Consider the following 6,000-nt stretch of genomic DNA (forward strand, 5'->3'; position numbering starts at 1 on the left):
TCAGTTTCCCTATTCCACTTGTCCTGGCTTACTGGCCTGTCTCATTTCCCCCTTCTTCCTACTGACAAGGGCTGTGGTACCTGCCTATATAGGGGACTGGGACCCAAGACTGGAACAGAGAGGCTGTTAGCTGATTCTTCTGAAGTTGGGATAGGCTGAAATCCCTGAAACATTATCATCTTGATATGGAATTACTGTATCCTAGAGGTGACAAGTTTGACAAGAAGATTAAAAAGCAAGGCCTGAAAATAAGAATTATAGTAATTTAAGGTCTGAGGAGAGGTAAGAACCAGGTGATAGAAGGAGAGACTGACTTTATAGTGTCCCAGATTAGGTTGGTGGATGGTCTTCACTGGATGAAGCTGTGTCACCTGCCTGAAGTCCTTTTGTTTACTATACTTAATTCAAATTAGGCAAGGGGAACACCCTACAATCTTTTTCCTGAAGTTTTTTTTTTTTTTTTTCTGTCTGAACCCCTCAGGCAGGAAAGGGAAAGCAGTTTCAAGGTGGCAGAACTTTAGTCCCTCCAGTCCCATTCTTTTAAATAATACAGGTTTACATTCCAGAATTGAAGTTGGTAGGTAGCTTCATATTTCATTGACTCAATTATTTGGTCCTGAAAATAAGTCAGTTCAATTACATTGTTATATCTCATTTTAGGAGGCTGCGATGCAGATGGGCTCCCAGGGTGAAGTCTATATTGTGTAGACAAGTAATCAGGTATTTAATAGGGGTATGTATGCCTATGAAAACAGAAGAGAAAAAAACAAAGGTTAATAATCAGAGCAAATTATAAACTAGTTTCTGAGTTTGTAAAGCTGTCTGCCGAGATTTTTAGATGTAAGACTCAAAGTTTCTTTTACTGAAATGAAAGCAAGTAGTGATGGTCTGATAGATCCTCCTTACCTGCAGTTTGAATATTTTTGGTGATTTTATCACGTGCTCAAATAAATTCTGTATGGCTTACACTGCATCAATAGTTCTCAATAATTCCAAGTCAAAGGATGGGAGAAAAATGAACATTAGTTTGGAGAGTTGCAGCCAGATATTTAAGAAAACTAAAAATTCAGCATCCAATTCAGTTTGTAGGTGAAAAATAAAACTTTAACTAGAGCCTAATATCCACAATTGTGTATTATAGACTCTACTGAAATATAATTCCCCCTCTCTAAAATCACGCTCATTTTTATCAAAAGTAACCAAATCAAGACTATTTACTGCATTAAGTCCAGTTTCAATTTGGCCTGATTATTTGCATAAACACAACAAGAATAGTAATTAATCATATAGGCTCTTTTAAATATGCTTTGCTGGAATCTCATAAGAAATCTCCAGATTGAGCTTTAATTAGTCTCAGGCCATTTTTCCAAGGGGCTTTTATTCACTTCAAAGTCAATCTTAGCCATGGCTGGTTTGGCTCAGCAGTTAGAACATCGGCTCATGGACCAAAGAGTCACCAGTTCGATTCCAGTCAAGGACACATACCTTGATGCAATTTGGTCCCAGGCCCTGGCTGGAGTCATGTGGGAGGCAACCAGTCAATGCATCTCTCCGATGTTTCTCTCTCTCTCTCTCTCTCTCTCTCTCTCTCTCTCTCTCTCCCTCTCCCTCTCCCTCTCCCTCCCCTCCCCCCTCCCACTCTATCTGAAGATAAATAGGAGAATATACTCAGGTGAGGATTAAAAATAAAAGTCAATCTTAATTCTCTAAAGCTTTCTGGTGACATTCAGAATCTAGGAATATCTCTCTCCATCATGACATTCCAGTCAAAGTCTTGGTTGATAAAACCTGGCTTTAAGTGTCCTATTATAAAGAGAATAGTTTCTTATTGGATTCATGCAAACAAACATTGTTATAAAAATAATAATACTCATTCATTAAGAGTTGTCAAATTCAGCCTGGCTGGTGTGGCTCAGTGGTTGAGCATTGACCCATGCACCAAGAGGTTGCCAGTTCGATTCCCTGTCAGGGCACATGCCCTGGTTGTGGGCCTAATCCCCTGTGGGGGGCATGCAGGAGGTGGTCAATTAATACTCTCTCTCATTGATGTTTCTATCTCCCTCCCTTCCTTTCTCTCTAAAATAAATAAAAAAGGGAAAAAAAAAAGGAGTTGTCAAATGCTGTCCCAGCTGGTTTGGCTTAGTGGATTGAGCATTGTTTAATGGACTGAGAGGTCCTGGTTCCATTCCTGGTCAGGGCGCATGCCTGGTTGTGGGCTCAATCCCCAGTAAGGGGTGTGCAGGAGGCAGCCAATCAATTGATACTTTTTTTTTTTGCATAGTTATATTTTTTAATTTTATTTTTGTTACAGATGTTTCTCCTTTTTACCCCATTGACACCCTCCTCCTCATCACCCCTGCCCTCTCCCCGGCTTTGTTGTCCATGTCCACTGGTTATGCGTACATGTATATAAGTTCTGTGGTTTATCTCTTCCCACCTCCCACCACCCCGTCTTCTGAGGGTTGTCAGTCTGTACCCTACTTCTGTGTTTCTGGGTCTACCCTATTCCTCAGACTGTTATATTCATTATATTCCATATATAAGTGAGATCATGTGGTATTTGTCTTTTTCTGCTTGGCTTGTTTCACTTAGGATAATACTTTCCAGGTCCCTCCATGTCGTCTCAAAGGATAATAGATCTTTCTTTCTTACAGCTACATAGTACTCCATTGTGTACATGTACCACTGCTTTTTGATCCATTCGTCTACTGATAGACACTTGGGCTGTTTCCAGATCTTAGCTATTATAAATAGTGCTGCTATGAACATGGAGGTACATATATTCTTTCTGATTGGTGTTTCAGGCTTCTTAGGGTATATTCCTAGAAGTGGGATCACTGGGTCAAATGGAAGTTCAATTTTTAATTTTTTGAGGTAACACCATATTGTTTTCCATAGTGGCTGCACCAGTCTGCATTCCCACCACCAGTGCACTAGAGTCCCCTTTTCTCCACACCCTCACCAACACTTGTTTGATGATTTGTTGATGGCAGCCATTCTGATAAGTGTGAGGTGATACCTCATTGTTGTTTTAATTTGCATCTCTCTGATGATTAGTGATGTTGAGCATTTCTTCATATGTCTCTTGGCCATTTGTATGTCCAGTTAGGAGAGGTGTCTGTTCAGCTCCTCTGCCCATTTTTAATTGGGTTCTTTGTCTTTCTTTTGTTGAGTTGTATGAGCACTCTATATATTTTGGAAATTAACCCCTTATCTGATGTATCACTGGCAATGATATTCTCCCATACAGTGGGTTGCCTTTCCATTTTGATGGTTGTTTCTTTTGCTGTGTAGGAGCTTTTGAGTTTGATGTAGTCCCATGTGTTCATTTTTTCCTTTGTTTCTGTTACCTTAGGTGATGTATCAGTGAGAATTCTGCTGCATATGATGTCCAAAATTTTGTGGCCTACATTTTCTTCTAGAATTTTTATGGATTCACGAGTCACATTTAAGTCTTTTATGCATTTTGAGTTTATTTTTGTGTATGGTGTAAGTTGAGGTCTAGTTTCGTTTTTTGTTTTTGTTTTGCATGTAGCTGTCTAAATTTCCCAACACCATTTATTAAAGAGGCTGTCTTTACTCCACCGTATGCTCTTGTCACCTTTGTCAAATATTAATTGAGCATATTGCCTTGGGTCCATTTCAGGGTTCTCTAGTCCGTTCCACTGGTCTATATGCCTGTTCTTGTGCCAGTACCAGGCTGTTTTGATTACAGTCGCTTTGTAGTATAACCTGATATCTGGTATTGTGATCCCACCTACTTTGTCCTTCTTTTTCAAAATTGCTGTGGCTATATGGGGTTTTTTTTGGTTCCATATGAACTTTTGAAGTATTTGTTCTAGTTCTGTGAAATATGTCGTTGGTATTTTGATGGGGATTGCATTGAATCTAGATATTGCTTTGGGTAATGTGGACATTTTAATGATGTTGATTCTTCCAATCCATGAACAAGGTATGTGCTTCTACTTTTTTATATCTTCCTCTATTTCTTTTTTTCAATGACCTGTAGTTTTCTGCAAATAGGTCCTTTACTTCTTTGGTTAAGTTTATTCCTAAGTATCTTAATTTTTTTGCCGCAATGGTAAATGGGATTGTTTTTTCAGTTTCTCTTTCTGTGAATTCATCATTGGTGTATAAAAATGCCATTGATTTCTTCACGTTAATTTTGTATCCTGCTACTTTGCCAAATTCATTTATTAAGTCTAGTAGATTTTTGATGGAGTCTTTAGGGTTTTCTATGTGTAATATCATGTCATCTGCAAATAATGATAGTTTCATTTCCCCCTTTCCAATTTGGATCCCTTTTATTTTTTCTTCCTGTCTGATTGCAGTGGCTAAGACTTCCAGTACTATGTTAAATAAGAGTGGCGAAAGTGGACATCCCTGTCTTGTTCCTGTTCTTAAGGGAAATGTTTTTAGTTTCTCCCCATTGAGTATGATGTTGGCTGTAGGTCTTTAATATATGGCCTTTACTATGTCGAGATATGATCCCTCTATTCCCACATTGCTGAGAGTTTTTATCAGAAATGGATACTAGATTTTGTCGAATGTTTTTTCAGTGTCTATTGATATGATCATGTGGTTTTTATTCTTTATTTTGTTTATGTGGTATATCACATGTATTGATTTGCGAATATTGTACCAGCCTTGCATCCCTGGGATGAATCCCATTTGGTCATGGTGAGTAATTTTTTTGACGTATTGCTGGATTTGATTTGCTGGTATTTTGTTCAGAATTTTGGTGTCTATGTTCATCAGCGATATTGGCCTGTAGTTTTCTTTCTTTGTAGTGTCTTTTTCTGGTTTTGGAATTAGAATTATGCTGGCCTCATAAAACGAGATTGGAAGTCTTCCTTCTTCTTGAATTTTTTGAAATAGTTTGAGAAGAATGGGTGTTAGTTTTTTTTTTAATGTTCGGTAAAACTCCCCCGTGAAGCCATCTGGGCCTGGGCTTTTGTTTGCTGGGAGAGTCTTGACTACCTCTTCAATTTCCTTAGTTGTTATTGGTCTGTTCAAGTTTTCTATCTCTTCCTGATCCAGTTTTGGGAGACTGTGTGTTTCTAGAAATTTGTCCATTTCACTTAGATTGTCAAATTTGTTGCCATATAATTGTTCATAGTAGCTGTTAACGATCTTTGGTATTTCTGTGGTGTCAGTTATTATTTCTTCTCTTTCATTTCTGAATTTTGTGTATTTGGGTTCTCTCTCTTTGTTTCTTGGTGAGTCTAGCTAAGGGTCCATCAATCTTGTTTATGTTTTTGAAAAACCAGCTCTTTGTTTCATTGATCCTTTGAATTTTTTTTTTTTTTTTGGTCTCTATGTCATTTATTTCTGCTCTGATCTTTACTATTTCCTTCCTTCTACTTGCTCTGGGGTTTTCTTTTTGTTTGCTTTCTAATTCTTTAAGTTGTGAGGTTAGACAGTCAATTAGAAATTTTCCTTGTTTCTTGACGTAGGCCTGTAGTGCTATGAACTTCCCTCTCAGAACTGCTTTTGCTGCATCCCATAGATTTTGTGTTGTTGTGTGTTCATTTTCATTGGTTTCCAGGAAGTTTTTAATGTCTTCCTTGATCTCCTCGGTAACCCATTCATTGTTTAATAACATGCTATTCAGCCTCCATGTGTTCCAATGTCCTTGCATGTTTTTGTTGCAATTGATTTCTAGTTTCATGCCATTGTGATCTGAGAAGATGCTTGATATGATTTCAATCTTCTTGAACTTGTAGAGATTTAGTTTGTGTTCTATCATGTGGTCTATCTTTGAGAATGTCCCATGAGAAGAATGTGAATTCTGTAGTTCTGGGGTGTAATTCTCTGTAGACATCTATTAAATCCATTTGGTCTAGTGCTTCATTTAGAGTCTCTGTTTCCTTGCTAATTTTTTGTCTACAGGATCTATCCAGTGGTGTCAACGGGGTGTTGAAGTTCCTTGCTATGATTGCATTGCTGTCGATTTCTCCTTTGAAGTCCTCCAGAAGATTTTTAATATATTTTGGTGCT

The sequence above is a fragment of the Molossus molossus genome, unplaced genomic scaffold (genome assembly GCF_014108415.1).
Source record: "Molossus molossus isolate mMolMol1 unplaced genomic scaffold, mMolMol1.p scaffold_m16_p_4, whole genome shotgun sequence".
NCBI lineage: Eukaryota > Metazoa > Chordata > Mammalia > Chiroptera > Molossidae > Molossus > Molossus molossus.